Source organism: Crocodylus siamensis, chromosome 7 (assembly GCF_052110815.1).
Source record: "Crocodylus siamensis isolate JL-2025a chromosome 7, ASM5211081v1, whole genome shotgun sequence".
NCBI classification, from domain to species: domain Eukaryota; kingdom Metazoa; phylum Chordata; order Crocodylia; family Crocodylidae; genus Crocodylus; species Crocodylus siamensis.
Window position 1 is genome coordinate 85,532,212 of NC_143401.1, and position 22,389 is coordinate 85,554,600.

Consider the following 22,389-nt stretch of genomic DNA (forward strand, 5'->3'; position numbering starts at 1 on the left):
CTATATCTATAGAGATATCTATCTAAAAATAAAATGGAGGAAAATGTAACCTCTGATAATCTCCTGAGAATTTCTTCTGGCCTGGGATGGATCTGCCAAGATCTCTGCACAGATAAATCTGATGGAGGCCTTGACCCCTGACACCTGATCCTCTTCGTGCCACAGTCCACTTCTGCTGAACATTTTATTGCGTAACAAACACCTGTTTTCCAGGAGCTTATCAAAGTGTTTCGCTTATCACATGCTCTTATTAAGCTACTCCATGCATTTTGCAAATAAGCGTGTTCCCTTAACTATTGCTTTTTTTCCTGTGTGATCACACTATATCACGTCTGACACAACAATAATCTTTGAACACTCTCCCTGAAAAGGTTGTGAAAGGATCTTCTTCTGAAGGAAGAACCAAACCATGATTTATTTGACTGGTTGATATGCTGTCCTTTCCCAAAAAAGGCTCAGGGCAACTTACAATACAACAAAGAATGACAGAAACAGAATAAAATAGTAAAATAAGAAGGTACAGTAAAACAAATTCCTTCTCCCAACCCCTCCAGATTCAAGGCAACCCACCTCACCCCACCCACTCTACTCCCTTGCTTCCTGGCCAGGGAAGTCCTGCTGCTCCTTCCTTACCATTGCTTCCAAGGATGCATTTCCCACTCTTCCAAGGGGACCATGGGTGTCTCACCCCAAGCCTCTTGGGGACGGGGGAGCAGGGGGTGGGGAGGGATATGGCTGTTTCCAACACCCACTCATCCTTCCTTATCCACTCAGCATTATTCAAATTAAACAATAACAAGAAGTAGTACAATAACTCTCCCCCATCCCCTGTCTTTTGTCTCTTTTCTGCTAAAGGGCAACCCCAAAGGATATCCTTCAATGGTGCCTGGCCCAGGGCAGCCTGCAGTCCCCTTAAAGCACTAAGGCTTGCCCAGCTCACCTTCTTTCCAGCACAGGCAGCCATATGATGCTGCTCAGTATCCTAGCCCCTGCCCTCCCCACTAATCCAGACTCAGCCCCTAGAGAGGGGGTGGCAATGTTAGCAGCCCCTACCAAACTGGGAGCTGCTGCTGTCCATGGGAGCTCTGGAGGGTACTATCTATTGATAGGTATTGCATTATCATCATAATATTACTAGTAGAGCTGCCTATAAATGTGGGCAGCAGAGTTCATAAAAAAATTGTAATTTCAATTAAAAAATGAGACTGCGAGTTTGGTTTTTCTTATGACAAATAGAAAAAGTTTATGGAATTGGGCATGCACCTTAAAATGTTCATTTAAGCAAAACCACAATTTCAGTCAGAAAAAAGTTTCATTAGAAATTTTTTGGGCCATCCTAAAGATTAGTTCTCAATCACGGTTGCCAACCCAAGACAATTTAAAAAAATTTTTTTTATTGACAATCTGCAAACTTTTTACTGACCTATGTTTTACATAATGTAAATGTAACCTTTCTGCTAGACCTTGAACAAGGACCACGTTCAAACCGTAGTAAAAAATGTTGGTTGTCAATGAAAAGTTTGCGAATAATCAGCATAAGAAAAGATTTTGGGGCTGGCAAACCTACCTGATTGCAGCAATGTTTTTATACTATGTTACTCCCACCCTATGGATTCCCTATTCATCTCCATACCCTGGTATCCCTGATCACACCCTGCACCCTTCTGCCCCCCTGCCCAACCCACACCCCATCTGCAGCTTCCCCTGTCCTAGAACAGACCCCAAGATGACTGATGTCTGCTTACTTGCCACACAGCAATGGCAGATGCAAGGCAACACCAGCATCAGGATCAGCACATGCCTGGGGTTTGGAGAAAGCCACAAAACCCTGAGAAGTGTGCCCTTTGGGGTACTATACTCCCACTCAGACATCAGGTGACAGTGCTGTATTCTGTCGGTGTTTCAAGAATGCATCCAGTTTGTTTTCCAACCACAGAGCTTTAATGAGCTCTGTGTTTTTATAGAGAAGATATTGCAAAGCTGTTTTTGCTTCATGTTTTTACAGGTGGCACAATTTTTTTACAAAATGTAGGGACGGGCATTTTTAGCTTGGTTATTTACAGTGTCCATAAATGTATGGAGACTTGGCAACCCTGCTCTCAACCTTAATGATCCTTTTATTGATGATGTTCAGGGAAAAAACGGAGCATAGCTAGGGAAAACTTGCTGTGAAAAGTAACACATTCCACAAGATCATGTTAGAAATGTCCATATGTGCTGCCTGGATTAATCCTCTTTAGTGGTTTCTTGCATAGGGTTCCCTTCTAGGCCACCTGTTATGCTCCCCACCACCACAATTGTATACTATCTCCTATTTAGAGGCCTTGATTTAAAGCTAAATGTGCTCCTCTCTGTGTGCAAACAACCAGTTCAGTTAATGGGGGCTTCACCTTAGTTGCTCTTATAGTGAATGCTCTTTCACCACAATATGAAAGGAGTCTCCTTTTCACTTGAACAAATACAATTGAATGAACTACAATGTGATTGAGACAACTTTCAGAAGCTGGAGAAATAATAAGATAGGAAGCTGTCCTTTGATATTTCACACCCTGTAAGTAAGAAAGCAAAGACATGCTATGATACATTGGGGCTTTGAGGTGTTGTATTAAATGATAGTTTTATTAAGTGCATTCTGCTGGCATTTGTATTATTAGCTTCAATACATGCATATAGAATGGGACATTGTAAAAGTGTGAACTGACATCCAAGATTGTATACACTTAGGAACATACTGTATATCGTCAACATGCTGTGTAGGTTTGTCTGACAATTTTTAAGTCTCCTGGATGGATCATTGCAACAATTTACTACTGGTATTGTATTAACTTCTTAGAAATTTCTCTAAATATTTGAGCACGGATAAAAGTAGAGTCGTATGAAGCATCCTGTAGAGGGGAGAAAGTCAAGACTCAAAGTTCATGGCTACCTGAATGATTTTAAATACAATTAGGCTATTTCTAAGATTTTTGCAATTCATAAGGGGTGAAGAGGAGGAGGCAGAGACAGGCAAAGCAAACACAGCTCCTTGGCAGCAAAGAGAAAGCAATCCATGATGGTAATGTTGTTCTAGGAGATTAAGTAGGTGAATAGTCATCCCGTCTGATGTTATAAATGGGGGGTGGACAAAAGTGAGTTCTAATCTGGACAACACCAGTTCTACATAAATACCAAGCTGGGAGTTTCGCTATCTGTTCCAAGTCCCTACTTTACCAACCAAGGTGAATACAATTTAATAAATAACTATATTTATTATATTAATAATATAATATATTAATTAAAAACATCACAAAAATGGGGATGCATGGTCATCAGAAAAATGATAGACCTAGCCAGGTAATCAATCTATACATGTCTCTGTGATTCTTGAAAACATTTAGAGCTACCTATAAAAATGATCCTTTGGAAGTAGAGTACTCCCTGGCGTTGTGATACTGAAGGACGGTTAAACATCAAATTAAATGGATGAGATCCTCACCTGTGCACACTAGTATTGCTCCATTGAATTCAGGTGAGAATCTGGTCTGATCTGCTGTGATTTTAGCAGCAACCCAATCAACCTTTTGGGGGTGGGGGCAGGAAAACAAGTAAAAAGAAGTGGGGGAATATTTTTGGGTTTGGAGATGTAAATGTCTAGAATAATCTCCTCTATGGAAAAGAGAGCGCTCAGACTTACAGAAAGGTGCAGGAATATTTCCACAGAATGCACAGAAACCTAGGATCTGTTGAGAAACCAGGGGTCAACCCCATGAATTTTGATTTCTCCAGATAGAAACTTGCTCTTATCCTTTTCTATGGGACCTTCCTCTGAAATAATGGTATGACTCAATTCTCTCCTTCCCTACAACTGTGTGTAAGAAGTACTCTTCCACAAGTATTCTTCTTCCAGGAAAAGCCCTGACTAACAGTGACTCTGGCAACTTGGCACCAGCAAGAGAACCTAGGGGGATACTGATGGGTCTAAGAAATGAGCCCTACATGGGAGCCCACTGCATTTGAACATAGCTTCCTTACCTTGAAATCTGTGGGCTTAAGTTTCCATCAGATCTGAAATGTAAATGCCTCAGTTTACCCAATGGAACTATTTATAATACATTCCACAGCCTACAACCAGCACATTTTCTACTCCCCAATTCTGGCCGAGGCAAGAATTGGTCTCTCTTAATAATGTTGCTTAATTAGCTAGGTGCATAACGTAAAATGTAACCAGATATTTTGTTTGCTTGTTTTCACTGTAAAATATTATCAGAACAGCTTTGTATGACACAAGTCAGAGCCATTGATTGACTGTATTAATTTTTACTCTGCTAAGAAGAGTAAATGTCATCCCTGGTGTTTAGCCCACATGACTGTGAATACAGTCAGAGAGTTGTTCTACTGGATCTGAGGATACTATTTATATGTACTCTTCTTTTTCCTTACAGAAGCTAATTTTTTCAATGTGTTCTCATTTTAAAAGACTGATAAGTGTTTCAGTTAAATTGTGAGTTACCAAGGAATGTAATTAAACTGCCTTATCATATCACTTAATGTCCTACTAAAGGGTCCCCCTGTTCGTTTTGTCTGAGAAGTGAAGTTAGCACAAATGCAACTCAAGAGATGGAAAAGGGGTATAGCAGATCTGAGTTTGTGGCCTATGGTGACATAGGATGGGCAGAAGCTGCTTTAATGGGTCTCCCATGGATTCCTTCCCTATAGTGGGGATCCCCCGGTAACATGTAACGTGTCTAGAGAGAAATGGTTTGCTTTCAGATAATCCTGCCCCCAAGAGGTAACTTCAGACAACTTCTAATCATGGAGAGAGGCAAATTTAGTGCCATTTTTCCAGCTTCTGGATTGGAGAGTTTTTGACCCCTTGTGTTCATTACAGCTTGGCCATGATAGAAAATGGTCACATCTGGACATTGTATTCATTATAACAAGTGATATTTAAAGGCAGAATTTTAGTAGTTTCAGGATCCATACTGCTTGCAGGAAAAAAGTCAGGCAGTTTTAGTGGGAGCTTTCCCCTCCAAGGTCTGTAGAATAAGGCCTCTTACATCTGTGCTGAGTGTTTATGGGATGTTTCTTTTACAAACTGCAGTTGTTTCTTATGACAGTTGTAAAATAACACAACTTCCTGCACCCAGGAAACTATGAATGTATCAGATTCACTTATTATTAGTAATATATCAATTTGGAAAATCCTATTCTTTTGTGTCTTTTAAAAGTAAGCTAAGAATAAACACAAATGAACAAACTACAGTCTTTCAGGCCTAAAGATAGCTAAAGGGGAAAAAAGGCAAGCGTATTTTCCCTCTGTAATGCCATTTGTGAACAGAATGTAAATCAGACTAGCTGGATAATTTGCTGAAACCCATTGATGTAATGTTTCTTATGTTGTTCTAACAGGGAAAGAAAGTAGAAAATGTTAGAGGGAAAGACAATGTGCAATTATGTATAACTACCAGCACCCTAAGGGGCATATTACCAACAATGATGGTAAAATATTGGAGGCTTTTCTTTGTGCTGCAAGATAATTGACTTAGAGTTGCACTCTAATGAAAGAAAAAGCTAAGCTCAGGAGGAGAATATAAAAACTCAAGCAGTATATTCACTGGAGAGAATATGTTGACATTGATTTCCAAAATCGTATCAGTTTTCAACGTGTTACTCTTATAATATTTATCTTGTAGTTTATTCTTCACCTATGTGACTTAATTTCAGTAAATATATTTATTTAGTATATTTTGGTGTGATAATTTGTGGGCCTTGATGTCATTGCATATCCAATACTTTTCTGACAATGTTTATTTAATTTAAATTATTCAAGGTACAGGGTGAAAGTGTTTAAAATATCATTTGTGTAAGAAACATCTCAGTTGGTTGAAAGGAGAAAGCAAGCTCTCTGTAATGACTCCATCAACCCCATCCCTTGTCAAATATGCTACACATCACATGAGAACAGTAGCTAATATTACACAATAAGCAACAATGTGCAGGCACCAATCTCAGGACAGAATTAGGACTTTAATTTGCATGTTAACTTCAAGGAAGATTTAAAAAAAACATGGCCAGGGTTGATTGCTCACAACTGAGCTGATCTTTTTCATTATGTTTGTAACATGCATGTGACTGGTTTCGATTTTTCTTCTAAATAAATCCCTCATTTCTCTTTTTTTCTTAAAATAACAAAAAAAAATGTTAACACTAATCAATTATCCTGTGTATAAATGAACACTCAAATTACACTATTATACATCCATAGGTTTGATGGCTGTAACGAGACTGCTTAGTGGATGGCATTGATTAAATAGTTAACTGTATTTATCATAACAATTCCTCCTCTTTCTCTTTTTTTTTTGAGAGAGAGAGAACTAATCTTTCCTAATAGATCAGATCTGGGAAAAATCAGACAATACTGGGGAAAATACAAGTTCCCCCATGAAGAAAAGTATAAGCAGTTAATTCTCTGGTAATGCCGAAGTTAATTTATGTATTTTTTATGCTACTGTTGTTTTTGCAGGTCATTATAAAGGAGAGAAGAAGAAATAAAATGATTTAATATTGCATAAAAAATGTTATGAGGTTCAGTTTAACCAATGAAGACTTAAATTGCTGAATTGTTGTTTAATAGCGCACAGAAAATTTAAATGAGAAAATTGAAGGTTCTCTATAAAACAAGATGATATCAATTGCTTATGTGGGATTTGCTATCTAGTGGTTTGACTGGTTCAATGGATCAATTAATTTGATCCGTGGATCCATTAATTTGTTTCCTGCCCCAGTGTATACCGCTTAGATGCACCGTGTTTAGGGGTAAATGATGCTGTTCTACCCTTAACAGAAAACATCCAACTGGATTGTCATTCTGTGCTGAGCAAAGGTGCATAACATGATCATGAATTATATAGAGCTGAGGCAATGGTTCATTCATCCACTTTCAAAATGTCTGATGTTAGAACAGCAGAACTGAAAGCTGACTGCACACTAACTTGGATGCTGGGAGTGAGGAGCTTTAAGACCCTTTGCTAGTGAGATGCCATAATATGCTCGGAGAGTCTTGGAAATAGATCGTGACCAGGTACGGGAGTAAGTCCTATACGGCTGCTTTAGATGACGCATGGATTGGGCTGCGAGTCTGTAAAAGGAATGAGAGAACAGGTCCCATTTCCCCTTTAACCTATGTGCTCAGGCCCCATTTGTGAGCAAAAGGAGAGGAGGGACCTGAAGAAGAGATGTCCCGTGAGCCCTGCAAAGAGAGTAGCACTGCAAAACTCCCTCAGCGGGGTGATTGTGATTCATAATGATGGTAAGTCTACTTCAACTTACTTTGTTTAAGGTTGTTTCTATACTGGAACTTCTAGAGTAATCAGGCCAGCGGTCTATAGAGTTTTGGGAGTCTGTATCTGTGGGTATTGGTCTATCTTTTGTAGTTACAATGAATTTCCTTTTGCTATGTCCCATGCTACTAACTGTATTATTTTATTTTAAAATATGCTTGCCTTTCCTTCATCCATACCCTGCGCTTGACAAGGTCTCATGTTCCTAAGCTAGTCCCTTAAAATTAATTAATCTAGAGTGCCCTGGAAGCTCATTTGCAGTCACTGTTAAAAACGCACAACGATAATGGTGACATCATCTATGGGTTCCCTTGTCTTGGGCTCTGTTTTACAGTCTCCCGTCAGTCAGCCAAGGGTGATGGAGGGCAGTACAATGTGGCCTTTGAGGGGCTTTAACATCTGTTGCCTAGAGGGACAAGGACAGGTAGGGACAGTCCTGGGCATCTGAGAAAGTTAATAAGGTCTAGATTCCCCTGTGCTGAAACTTTCTCCATCAGCACCATTTGTCTAATAGGATGCACTCCATCCTGCTTCCAAGGGACCTCCCACAGTGCAGTATTTTATTCAATATCTGGAGAGATCAAAATATGATCTCCAGGGTGGAGTAGTGATACAATTGCATCCCCCTTTTGTACCATGCCACCCTGAGAGCAGCAGCTGGGAATTTATTTTTAAGTCTCTGAATCGGGTAAGAATTCCTCCTTCCCCTCTGTGCTCAATGGCACTTTCCCTCCCCTCCCATATGTCCCCGTCGCTAACTGCCACCGCCATGGTCTCTGCCTGATCTGGGCCAGGGAGCGCTCCAGAGCTGCTCTTTCCCCACCTCAGCTGGGCTGCATGGGAGGTGTGTTTAGCTGGGGATGGTAGCAGTGGCAGCAGAAATAGGCAGGTTTCTCCTCCTTGCCTGGTCCCATGGGTGTTTTCCATCAGCCTGGGAGCAGGCGAGAAGAGGGGGAAACCCATCTGCCACTGTTGCTGCTGTTTCTGACCAAACCTGGCTGCCCTGCAGCCTCCCCGCAGCTAGCCCAAGGGAGGAGTGGCTGGACAGCAGGAGGGTCAGAGGTGTAAGCAGAGGGGCCTCTGGGGCTCCTCCAGCCCCTGGATCATTTGGGGACAGTGGCAGCAACATGTGGAGGAGGGGAGGAATGGGAGAGAAGTTGGGGATCCTTAACTGCTTCAGGAACTTAAAAAAAAGTCCCCAGCTGCTTCTCCTTCAGCATGGTCTGCCTGTCCCAGGATGGGGTGAAGCTGGAAATAGGGTATGCAGCCTTCCTATGACACTGGTCACTGCTTCTGAACCCCCCACCCCCCCCTCCATTTAAAAATCCTGGATCTGCTCATGGTAGTTTCCAAACCACATGGGCAGTTTGGTTGTACAGCTACCCCACAACCTGTGGGAACAGAGCAACTTGCCAAGCTCAATATAAGTTACAGTTTGACTGAGCAAGACCAAAGGCCCAGTCTCCCTTCTCCTCTCCCTTCCTCCATTGATTGTACTGCTGAAGGGCCTAGCAGAGGCTTTGCAGAGATAAGAACTAAAGGAACTTGCTGCTGGTATTGGACATGGCGACACTGAACCTTGTCTCATTTTGCCTGCTAGCCTAATTTTAGTCAATAGTCTTTTCCTCAGGCATGGAGAAAGATACAGATCCTGATCTGATACTGGCTGAGACACAGCATCTTGGAGGAGATTAGTGGCAGGGGGGGAGTGATATTGGTGACTTGTTCTGAACATGAAAAGTTACCCCTCTGCCTCCAGGCCCTTATCAGATTCAGCGGCCTTCTCTCTGTCTTGAACCTAAAGACACATTCAGATAAGATTGTATGTCATTTTTCACGCCTAGGAAAAACTTTGTTGTCTATATTTGCCCATTATTTTTTATAACTCTGTAGTGCACACACACGCTCTTACAACTTAGTACTGGCTAGTCAAGGATCTCAGTGTGATTATGTGAACACTGATAATCAATGCCTCGCACATAAGATAAGGCAGAATTACTATACTGCTTTTATAGATAGGAAAAATAAAGGCTTGTCATGTCAGCTCAGAAAAAAACAAATCCCCAGAGTCTCAGATCCCTGTGCACTTAAGTTTGGATCCTGCCCCATGGAAAGGTGAATCAACATTAATATTTTCAGCAGCGCATTGAGACAAAGCAGGTTAGTGTTTATTTTCCTCAAGATTAACACTTTAGTATAGCTTTCATGGTATGACTGTGATGGTGATTGTCAATGACTCCAGCTTTTTAAATATTTGTGTCCTTAGTTTTTGGCCATGTGAAAATCCATTTACTAGCTAGTTAAACTGGCAAATAAGATGTTAAACACCTGAGTTCTAGATATATTGGTTAATACTAGAGCATACAAAAACCTCTAAGGATGGAGAGTCCACCACCTCTCTAGCTAGTAAAGCAGTGAAACAGGTAACCCAGAGGTGGTGGCATCTCCATCCTTGGAGGGTTTTAAGACCCAACTACACAAAGCCTTAGCTGGGAAGATGTAGTTGGGGATGGTCCTACTTTGAGCAGGGGGTTGGATTAGCTGACCTCCTGAGGTCCCTTCCAACCCCAGTTTTCTGTGATCCATGTCGTACGTGTCAGGTGCATTGTGTAGGATGGTTTGGGACTCTAGTGCTTAACCTTTGGCTGGTGGGATGAACCTGACCCATGGAGCTGTATCATCTGGCCTGTGAGGAGCCCTGCAGGCTGAGCAACATGGCCCCAAGTACCAGATCATGCTGTGCACAGGGGCACTCCATAGCCAGATCTGACTCATGGGTCCAGGCCAGCATACACACATCTGCGGTCTGATCCCGTGCATTGACCTGACCCTGGATCCAACCTGCGGACTGACCCGACTCATAGGATCAAGCCCAGGGACCAACCCAGTACCACTCATCCAGCCCATGGTATCAGAAGGCTGAGCACCAATGGTTTGGAATAAGGATTCATAATTAACATCCATTATTTTTCTTCTCCCTACACCTCTTTAATTTCCATAGGTAAGAGTAAAGCCAAGTGTTTTCACATTACATGTCAAAATGTAGCATTTTGATTTTGGTCCATATCCAGCCATTTAAACAGTGTATTTTGTGCAATTCATTGTTTTATTTATGATATTATACAATATATGTGTACACACATGCTTTTAAGGTGATGCAAAGGTTAATAAATTGTTCCAAGAGTGCTTCTTGTCTGTGGGTTCCAAAAATGCTAATCAGCATAAAATCTGTACTTTCAGCATGTATATGATTGTCACAAGTATGCATAAAAATCTGGAGGTTTGCTGGTCCTAAGTGAAAAACAAAACCTATGCAAATGTGTTGCTCAAGAATCAAGTTATTCAAAGGCAGTCCAAAACTTCTGTGAATGTAGCACTAAGTCTCTCATTTTAGAAACATTGTTGGATAACATGAGGAGATGCCAGACTAATACAGCTGCATACCCCTCTATCACACAGTGGCCAATTCCCAGTGAATTCTGCAATATAGTGACAGTAATGGAAAGCAAAATGATCTCTAAATAATGGTTTAAGATGGTTACTTGATAAAGGGCACTGCAATAATTATGATCAATGGAGCATGGATTCAATATATATTGCCCATTTAGATGCACCAGATTAGCTTAACAGCTTTCTTTAATGTTCTGAGTATTCTCTGTGTGTGTGCGCGCACGCACGCACACACAAGTAAGCGAGTGAGAAAGCGAGCGCATGAGTGTGTGTCTATGAGAGAGAAAGAAAGAGCATTGCAAAATTTAGTGTGTTCTTGATTATTTAATACTTACCAATGTAGATGATTGCCATGCTGCAGAGGGAAATTGAGCTTTAAAAGCTATAAGATCAACTGTGAAAACAAAAGACAAAAGGTGTTTTCAGGGGGCTAAGTTCACTATATGTGAGTGTGCGCATGTGCGCTCATACACACACACACACACACACACACACCCTCCCTCCCTCTACAAGAAACAGGTACAAGGACTATAGAGTGGTATACGGTATCACCAATCAATACTCTTCATATGTTCCTCTTAACATTTAGGATGGAACAATCCCATGCACCAGTACAGGCTGGGGGCTGACTGGCAGAAAAGGCCCTGGGGGTTACAGTGGACAATAAGCTGAATATGAGCCAACAGTGTGCCCTTGTTGCCAAAAAAGCTACTGGCATACTGGGCTGCATTGGTAGGAGTGTTGCCAGTAGGTCAAGGAAAGTGATTCTTCACTTCTGTTCAGCCCTGGTGAGGCCACATCTGGAGTCCTGTGTCCAGTTTTGCACCTCCCACTACAGAAAGGTTGTGGACAAGTTGGAGAGAGTCAGGCGGAGGGCAACAAAAATGTCTTGGGGGCTGGAGCACATGACTTGTATGGAGAGCCTGAGGGAATGGGGCTTATTTAGTTTAGAGAAGAAAAGACTGAGGGGATTTAATAACAACCTTCAACTGCCTGAAGGGGGTTCGAAGGAGGATGATCTAGACTGCTCTCAGTGGTGGCAGATGACAGAACAAGGAGCAGGTCTCAAGTTGAAGCAAGGGAAGTTTAGATTAGATATTAGGAAGAATTTTCTCACCAAGAGGGTAGTAAAACACTGGAACAGGCTACCCAGAGGTGGTGGAAGCTCCATCCTTGGACGTTTTCAAGACCTGGCTAGACAAAGCTTTGGCTAGGATGATCTAGCTGGGGTTGATCCTCTGAACAGGGGAGTGGACTACATCGGGGTGGGGAAAATGCATCCCACGGGCCAGATGTGGCCCACCAGACCACTCTATCTGGCCTGCGGGGCCCCTAAGAAATTTAGAAAATTAATATTTATCTGCCCCTGACTGTCTGTCATGTGGCCCTTGATGGCTTGCCAAAACTCGGTAAGTGGCCCTCCGCCCAAAATTATTGCCAACCCCAGACTAGATTATCTCCTGATGTCTCTTCTAACCCTAATTTTGTATGATTTCTATGTTTTTTGAGATTTATTATGATGATACTGCACTTTTGGTTGTTGGGTACCGTGGTTTGGGAGAAAAGTATAGAAGAATTGGGGGGTTGCTGTAAAAGTGGTGAGGATTACATCATTTTGAGTTTTTATAAAACCTTTCATCCCAAAGCATTTAATGAATATGTATATCTCAGAATATCCAATTAAAATATTATGGTTTTAGTCTTTTTTTTTTTTTTTTTTCTTTGTCTAGGTAAACCAAAGCAGGAAAAAATGGAGTGGTTTACCAAATGCAGCAGAGCGACTCAACTTCTACCTGGATGTCAGGGGTGCAAATCTATTAAAGTCAATAATATTGAACCTCAGTACACTAGGCTAAATTTGATCTCAATAGGAAGTGACACAGCTGGGTTAGATTATAACAAATACCATGTTCTTATGGCAACATTCTTATACATAATATTCGTTTATGAGAGAAGGTCAACTGTTATCTGAACCTGTTTGAATAGAAACCAGACAGTGTTGGGGCTCTGGGTGCACTGGAAAATGTATGTCACATAGCATGGAGTTGAGAAATCACTACTTTACCTAAAGTCTTTAGAACTACGAGTTTCTGCAGTAACATGTGGTATTCACTTGCACATACATTACTGAATTAGAACAATTGATTTAATATTTTTTTCTGCTGAGTTCAATGGGAAATCTTCCACCAGCTCCAGTGGGTTTTGGGTTCTTTCTATTAGACAGTATAACAGATTTTAATGTTGTGCTTTTGGTCAGACCACATCCACCTGTAGACATTCAAACAACAGCTCTGCCACTCACTTGCTGTGTTGGGCAAGTCACAATGTACCATACTTTAGTTTTTCCGTTTGTGAAAGGGTGTAGTAGTATTGACACAGGGAGTGTCTACGTCTGCATTTAAGCGTGCCTAAATTTAATGTGCGTTAGCCTAATGCGCATTAAGCAAGTTTAGGCAGGTATCTACATATGCAGGCATTAAAGCGCATTAACAATGTGTGTGTGGACTGACTTGGGACTAAAGTGCTTTTGTCCCTAAAGTCAGTCCCAAGTCAGTCCACACACACAGCATTAATGCGCTTCAGCATGTCTACATGGGTGTTAATGGGCTCTAACAATTTGCACCTAAAGTCACCATTTTTAATGCACGTTAAGGGTACACACATGTAGATGAATGCCCTTAATGCACATTAACTTAGGCTAATGCACTTAAAAGCGTCAAGTGTAGACATGCCCATAGTGTACTGGGATATTGCAAGTCAATAGAACTTCCCATGGAAGGGCATGACAAGCATTCTGATCGTTCACAGGTTATTCATTTGTAGGAGGTAGATGGGTTCAGTGCTGGCAGCCTACAGGACTACTCAATAAGTCAAAAGTTAAAATAAAAATTTTAGCGAATATGGCTTGCAGTGGCAACACTGAGCGTTTTTCATCTATAGCTCTCGAAGCACTGCACCAGAAAATTAAGCCGCCTCTTATTACTCAGTGAAACAGTTGTTGTTTCAATCTGTGTCTCTGTGACCCCTGTAGAAGGTTCCTCATGCTAGGCTGATGGGCATCTGAGCCTGGGTAGACCTTTGACCTTGACAAGTCAAACAATGCCCATTGAAGCCAATGTGAATGACTCGCGCATCTCTCAAGGCAGGATTTGGCTCCTCCATTTGAAAGAGCATATCTATTTTTAGGTAGCATAGTGAATGGAAAATACAGCAAAAGTCTCCAAGGCCTGTTTGCTGATAACTGTAAAAGACAGGCTTGCTTGCTTATTTATTTATTTTCAAATTTGTATGGAAATATAAACATTCCTGGGTAGAAACTTTTGTCCCGCTCCCTAACCTACCAAGCCTTGGAGAGAATATTTACAAAGTGCTTTCTATATATATATTGTAATATATACAATGGAGGAGCAGACAGACCCATCAGCTGTAGCCGAGCAAGTGAACATCACTCCTGGAATACATTACAATGCTATGTACTGTAACTACAGTCAGCTGAATGATTCTTGACTGAATAGAAGCAGCAATTCTGTAGGGGCGATAAAATAGATCAAGTCCTATACTGCAGGACTACACGATTCTTTATGTAGATCACTTCAAGCATCATGACTGAGGACCAAAATAATGATTTCCTTTTCAAAGCTATTCTAAGTAGTGGTATTTGTATGAAACCTGGCACTATTTTTATGGGAATGTAGTTAGCCACAAGCATCTCTGGCTATTCACTCCAAAATAACTGACAAACTAAATCAATATTAAATTAAATGCTTTAACTGTAATAGCATGCTCCTCTTCTGGTGAGTGGAAAATGACGGTGATTGTTGAAATGATAGTAATGTGCGATATACAAATATTTTGGGTGAAATATATAATCAGTTAATTGGTTTATTAAATTATAAAACCTTTGTTTGCTTGAAAGAGCAATAAAACTAACTGAATGAATATTCACCCCTTTGAAGACTTCTTATATTAATTATGTTTATGCATCACTTGCAGCAGTAATGTTAGACAAAGAAGCTTTATCTTTATATGCCATAGCTACATTGTATTGTGGTACAAATGATGGCACCGACTTTGTGTCTACATAATTACTGAAATCTTATCCCTTTTGTGTTTGCACATCATTTTCAGTTTTTTGGAATAGTTAAACTCCATTTTACTTTTTAATAACATTTTAGAAATCATTCTGATTCAGGTAAACAGAATTTGATTGCTTTGATGGATTGAAAATGGTTAGCTCAGCCAGAGCTTATTTGATTTGTTTCTTCAGGGATTACAAAGAATAGGATTTTATCTCCAAACTGACAAAAGAGGCAATCTCTGCATTTTTGCCTATGAAATGGCAGATCCACTAAGCCATAGTTCCTTCACATAGGAAATGTATTAGTCATGGGGTTGCTGTTTTGTTCATTTTCAAAGTTTTATTCCACATACAGGGCGTTGAGCTCCTTTGTTCTTAAAATTTAATATGGAAAAAAATACTGTCAAATGCAGTTTGGGGAGAGTTGTTGGCCCAGTAGATTTAAGAAAGATATTAAAAACAAACAAACTCATTTCTTGCTAGTAATGGACATCTTAGGTAAAAGCTCTTCAGATAACGCAATGGACTTAATAGCCTGAAGTACCTAAATGTTGATTACTTGCCAAAGTTCACCCTGAGAGTTCTCCTGTGGGTTTCCTTACAGCTACACATCCACGACCCAGTCGGATAACTTGGTTTTCCCAGTACCACTCTTCATTTTATCCTGTGTGACATGACATTTGTAAAGCAGACAGAGTCAAGAAAATGTCAATATACAGCATTGAGATGATACAAGACACTTCTAATAATGTGTTTGCAAGTGTTCTTACACTGTCCAGCAGCACATTCACTAAATCCTCGTCAGAAGCGCTGCCCATCAGCAGGGATCTTCTTGTTCGATTTATTTCATTGGATTAGTAGATTGTACTACATTGTTTAGAAAAGTGGGAAATAAGTCTGGCCTGCATTTGTGATTGAATAGCTTACTGTTTGTCCAAGACCTGTTCAGGGGGTAAAAATGAAAAAGAGGGAGAGGGAATCTATATTAATAAAAATATAATTATTGGGGGGGGTCTGTAGTGCTGGATATTGGGCAACCACAAAAATGTATGCCTCCGAAAAATTCCTGTTATTATTCCCGTTTCAGTTTGGTGCAACTGCTGTACGTGGAATTTATGCCCTGAAGCTGCAGCACGTGATTAACTTCCATCTAGACTGCACACTTGCTTAACCAGAACACTTTTTGCAAGAGTTAAGGCCCAGTCATTACTGAATCGAGAAAAGAAACCAGATGTCCTGATTCTTGGTCCTTTGCGCAGTCCCTCAGAACGCAGATGAAATTCCTGTGTGTCCTGCTAGACTAATTCATGTTGGTATTGTACACAGTCTCTACTCGAGAGGCCCAACACTAAAGTGCATATATGAAAAATTATTATAGAAAACTAAGGCTGGAAAGGCACTTCAAGAGGTCAACTAGCCAGCTTACCCAAACCCAGGCTGTATTTCATCCCTGTTGGATATCAAATCTTAGATTTGGTAAATAAATGTCAATGATGTGTATTCTTTAAATACCGTGTCCTCCACATCAAGTGGTGTAGGTCAGTTTTGCTCTATTTACTCCAGGAGATCTAAATGAATTTACAGCAACTGAGGTTTTATGTGCATTGTCATCTTTCATCCTTTTCAATATATGGATATGTACATATGAAACCGGTTGGGGCCATTTAGATGAGATTAGGGAGAAAACAACCTCGGGGAAATGCTGACCTATCTGGAATGTCAGTTGTGCCTATCTTGTTCAGGATTTCATGATCTGAAAGAAGGGTTCACCCTCGTTCTGCCTTGCTTTCTCCTATCCAATATCAGGCACTGATAACAAGGCTTTTTTCAGGTAACAGAGATTTATACAAATTGGGTTTGCATATGGTTGCATTGCCTCCTAAACATGGAGAAGGCTTCATTTAAGTAGCTTTTTAATTGGTAGTTGAAAAATGTGGGTGGTCAAGCTGAGAGATCTTATTCTCTAAACCTGCTGGGTACATTACTCTCTGAAAATACATTCCTGTCTGGAAGGTCTTGGTTCAAGTTTTTAGTCAATCACCACTGTTACAGTCACTACTAACTGACACCAATAACAGATTCAGTGCAGAAATCAAGGGCTAATGTTAATAGAGACTCAACTATTTTCCTACAACACCAAGCCAGTTTTGAGGCCCATCAGAAAAGCTAGCTGTGGAAACCTGAATTGCCACTGTCCATGGTGTCCCAAATGCTTTGCCATCATACTGACCCCCCCTGGCAAAATAATACATTTTATATTAAAGTTTGTCACCCCTCATATAGTATCATCAGCATTCAAAGTGTTCTGAGATAGATCAACTGAACAAATGTGTCCTTGTTTCAAAGGGCTTTTCATCTACAGCAGTGGTCTTCAGTGTTTTGAAGTAGGAGATCATCTTTGGCATTTAAAAGCAACCCAAGATCTACCATGCACTGCCCCCCGCACCCTTCCCCTGATTGGCAGGTAAGTCTGTGGGGAAGGAAGAGGGGGGCAAATTGAGGCAGAGGGAGAAAAAATGATTTGGGGGTGCACCTCCCCAGCAGGTGATATGCCACACTTCCAAAGTGCCACACCTTGGAAGACCACTCCAGGTCACAAATGTAACTTTTCTGTCTCCTGTGTTTCCTGAACTGCTGGAAATCAGGGGTGGGTATGATAGGGTGGTCTGGATTCTCCAATGCTATCTGGACAAAGAGAAGTCAACTGCTTTTGTTGGAGGAATAAGCAAAAATGTTACCTTTAGCATCTGAATCCTTACTGCAAAATTCTGTTTCCATGGAGAGAATGATACACCATGAAGGAGTTAAAGCTGGCTGCCTTTTCAGGCAACTGGCTCAATCATGCAGTCTTCTGTGTTTTACAAGGCTAGGTGAGCTCATTCATGAACATCAGTCAGTTCATTGCCAGTGCCCTGAACTCCCCCTGCTTAAACCTGAGATTTGAGTTGCATAACTCTTTGACTTAATCCTTTATTTAATTAAGTGAAGGTCAGAACTGGGGTCAACTAGACCAGTGAACTTAATCCAAGACCCACAGGTTATACAATACATGCTTTGGGGAAGTATAATTGTAGATAGGAATCAAGAGAAGAAAAGACAATATAATTGAACAAGTTATATGATAAAAGGGGAAGGTGGTGGAAGTCAGGACTTTCTAAGACGGTAAGGCACAGGGGCTGTATTTTGCAAAAGTAGCCACTAGATAGCAGAATGGGCATGAGAGTCTCACATACTTTGTTGGGCCAAAAGAAAGATAAACAATGGAAAATACAATATGTATGACTGTGTTCAGCTGGTACAAATGTTTCACAGTAGAGAGAGGTTTTTCAGCTGCTATTCAATATGTTATTTCCTGCTGGTCTTATCGTAGTAGAGCTTTTTCAGCAGGGTGAAAGAGGAGCTTATTTCCTAACCACAGAGATCAAACCTTGACTTTTTTTGTCACGAGAAAATATTTCTTAATGAAGGAGCAGATCGTCAGCTCAGTTCAGAGGAACGCCGGGCCACATAGCTTAGCAAAAGAACCCCAGTTGCTACCCAGATAGAAAGCTTGTCACACTGACAGCAGGATGGTGGGTTAATAGCAAGAGCATTCTGGATGTACTGACACTAATCGCAAATTTTAAATGGAGAATTTTCTGGTGTCTACTTCATTCCTTGTGTGTTTCTGTCTGAAGAAAAATTCTAGCTCCCATTCTGAATTGCTCCACATGCACCTCACCTAGCAGCTCCCCTTTACTGGAGCCATACTGAGGTGTGACAGCCATTCAGAACTGATTGCTGAGTTGAACGGTAGATCACATCCTACTGTGCTGATTGGTTAGCACCCACACGCTAGGATTGAAGGAAGCTACCTGTTGTTGGGCTGCTTGCCTTCGAAGGATTACTGAACAGTACATGTACTATCTTGCAACCACTTCAACTAGGAGGTTCAAAGCAGGGGGTTCCTACCAGAGACTCTTCAGCCTGGAGAAGTGAAGGCTCAGGGGGGACTTGGTGGGAGCCTACAAGTATATAAGGGCATCAGGAACTGGGAGAATATCTGTTCACCAGGGCACCCCAAGGGAAGACAAGGTCTAACAGTCGGAAACAACTGGAAGACCATTTCAGACCGGATATAAAATCTTTTTTGCCGTCAGAGTCTGGAATAGACTCCCCACAGAAGTGATGCAAGCACCTACTCTGGATGCCCTTAAGAAGTGCCCGGGGTCATCTGACCCCAGCTGGCTTCCTGCCCTTTAGGCAGGGGGCTGGACCTGATGGACTCACGAGGTCCCTTCCAGCCCTAACGTCTATAACATCTATGAAATCTGTTTTACTGATGGCATGATGCACTGGTTTTTGACGGACTATTTTTCCATGCTCCTGACAGCCATGCCCCTGAGGATCCCATAAGCATTCCCCTCCCACAGCTCGTAGACTTTCATCTGATTAGTGCATACAAATGACACCGCTAATTCTTTTCTTGACACTGCACAGCTATTATACAGCTGACTAGGTATCAATACACTTTTTTTTGGAAGGCTAATTCAGATGTCAAGATGTCAAATACCAGCTGAATCAGATCCATAAAACTTGCTGCTGTTGGTTTTTTTTTTATTCAACCCAGGGCAAGGCAAAGATCCATCCAAAATTTTGGGTGGGCACCTGGAAGTTGTTCTTTAGTGGGGGGTGGGTGGGAGGTGAAATGGCACTGTTCTGTTTCAACTTGAGTTTCGAGATTTCAACAGAACAGCGTTTCGTTTTGAATTTCATTTCGATTCCATTTTGTTTCGTCGAAATAGTGATGCTATTTGGATGTTTCACCCATATGCTATAATGGGGAAGCTTGAAGCAACCTTTCTCATCTGGCAGGCAGATTGGGGGCCCACAACCCCAGGAGTTCCCTTCGCCTGCACTCTGATTGGCTTCCCACAACTTGACTGTGGGAGGTGGGGCCAGCCGGGGCTGCGCTTGCCACCCAGCTGAGCGACATGGGGCTGCAGAGCCGCTGGGAGCATAGCCCTAGTTCTCCCCTGTCTCCCACCGCCTGTCTGCTTCAAAGCTTGAAATGTTTTTAAAACTTTTGAAACATTTTGATTAGCCTTGTTTGGTTTCGAGGCTGTTTTGAAGCCCTTCGTTTTGATTCAATTTTGCTGTTTTGAGCTCAAAATGTGTTCAAATATTGTTGAATCGAAACAGCCGGTGAGATTTCAGGCAAGCCCTACTCTTAGCCCTACATCTTTATGCACTGGCTAAAACATTAGACTGCCAACATAACATGGTCATGCTCTTCAGCTTCCATCCTGAAAGCGTTTACTTATGGGCCTGCCTTTACATATGTGAGTGACCTTATGGGGCACATCGAGATAAGCAAGCACATGCAGTTTGCAGCACTGCAAACCACGTGTGTCACATGTGCAGGCATTTGCCAGACTGCCAATTTGCAGCGCAGTAGGATTTTTTAACACCAGGAGATCCCAGTGTCAAAACCACCTATGCCAGAAAAAAGGTGAGCAGTGCACATGGTGGCACCATGTGCCACCCGAAAACAGAGCTTAGCCGTCCAGAGCCATACTCTGGTTTCTGGCTAAGCTCCATGCACCTGGATTGCCACTGCTGGAGCCCTGGGAGGCACCCAAGACCCAGGGTAAGGCTGCTGGAGCCAGTCCAGGTGCCAGCCCTGGCCTCCTCTACCTCACCCTGGGTAACTTGCTGCACACTGGGGACAGAGGCACTCCCCGGGAGCAACCATCAGTGGCACAAAGATTTGTGCCATTTTAGTTGTCCCTGAGGAACGTATGTTTCTGCTCATGGGGATGCACCCATGGAGTTTAAAGTTCTTAAACCTAAGCATCTTCAGCAGGACTGGGTCTTAAATGACAAATGCCGCCTTTAGAGACTGAAAGTGTTTTGTGTGTTGGCCACCTGGACCAGTACAGTCTAGAATGTACAAAGTGCATTTAGGACTTGAGGCCTTTTTCTAACTCAGGAGGTGTGAATGGCACTTGGCACATTTAGGAAAGGACGTTCAGTGTATTGCCGTCTTGTAGCCTCACTCAGCATACTAAAATTCATGGGAAATAAGACTTGCTTCCAAAAGCACAGAACTTAATTATTGGAAAACATTCCAAAATACCAACTATAATTGATACACATTACAGATTAAAATTGCTTGCCACTTTTTTTTATTAAACTCTATAACAGAGCTATAGTTGAGCTATAGTGGAAAAGTGGGGGAAGAAAATCTTAAACAAGGATTCTCTTTCTACAAGTCTCAGCCCCAAGGGGAAAAAAAGGATTTTTCAAAAAAGTGTTTTTAAGTAATTAACTCCTGGGTTGAGAGATGTTCATCCTGCTGTGAATTTTTGATGACAGTGCTCCTGCTAAACTGCTGAAAATATTTTTTTTTTTAGTGGAAAGTCTAGCAAAACGTTAAATGTGCTGGTGCAAACAGTGTGACTATAGTAATAATTAATATTTAAAAATCTACATACACCCAGGGGGGCTGTTTGATCCTACTGCAGCTCCACACACCCTGTTGATTGTGTGTTGATAAAAAAAAAAAAAATGAAATCTATATGCTACCCTTGTTTGCAGTATGCAGGTTAATCGTTTCCACATCACTTGCACTTTAGTCTGATGAATAAAGTACTGGACTGGGACTCCAGACAACTGGCTTCAGTTCCTGTATCTGCTACCAATTTTGCTTGGTGACCTTGAGTAAGTCATAGGATCACAGCATCATAGGAAAGTAGGGCTGGAAGGAACCTCATGAGGTCATCTAGTCCAGGCCCCTGCTTGAAGCAGGATCATCCCTGACTAAACCATCCCAGCTAAGTGTTCATCAAACCTGCTCTTGAAAATTTCTAGGGATAGAAATTCCACAGTTTCTCTAGGAAGTCTGTGTCGAGGCTTGACCGCTCTAACAGTCAGAAAGTTCTTAAAACCCAGATTTTCTCTACTGAATCTTGAGGTCATTTTTCTTAGTCCTTTCACATATGGCCACAGAATAAAGCCCATCTCCATCCTCTACATAATCACTTTTTAGGTATTTGAAGACTGTTTTCATATCTCCCAACTAAATAACCCTATTCAGTGTTTCCTCATGAGTCATACTACTTAGATTTCTAATAATTTTTGTCACTCTCCCCTGGACACTTTCCATCTGTCCACATTTTTCTTAAACGGTGGGGCTCAAAACTAGACACAGTACTCCAAGTAAGGCTTTACCAAAATCAAATACAGTAGATGAATCACTTCTCTTGATTTGCAAGTGACACTCCTGTTAGGCAACAGCATACTGGGTTGTATTTTTTTTTTGTAACATGAGACCACTCTTGGCTCATTCAGCTTATGATCTACTGTAAACCCCTAGCCTTTCTCTGCACTATTGTAGCTTAGCCAGTCATTCCTCCATCTGTCACTTTTTTCTCTGTGCTTTAGCTTCCCTATGAAATATGGGGATAATGATAGCTACTTCCTTTGTAAAGTCCTTTGAGATCTCTGAGTGAGAGAGGCTATAGAAGACCCAGATATCATTATTAAATGCAGGCAGTATGT

The 22,389-nt window shown here is 41.5% G+C and overlaps 1 long non-coding RNA gene across 1 annotated transcript in view; it reads left to right on the forward strand.

Moving 5' to 3' along the window:
- The window catches only part of LOC149860075 (uncharacterized), a 46,789-nt gene that overhangs the window by 20,643 nt on the left and 3,757 nt on the right, over positions 1 to 22,389 (forward strand). The window contains exon 2 of the long non-coding RNA XR_016443513.1: positions 17,194 to 17,311. This is a non-coding gene — a long non-coding RNA (uncharacterized LOC149860075). The remainder of the gene's footprint in view (positions 1 to 17,193; positions 17,312 to 22,389) is intronic.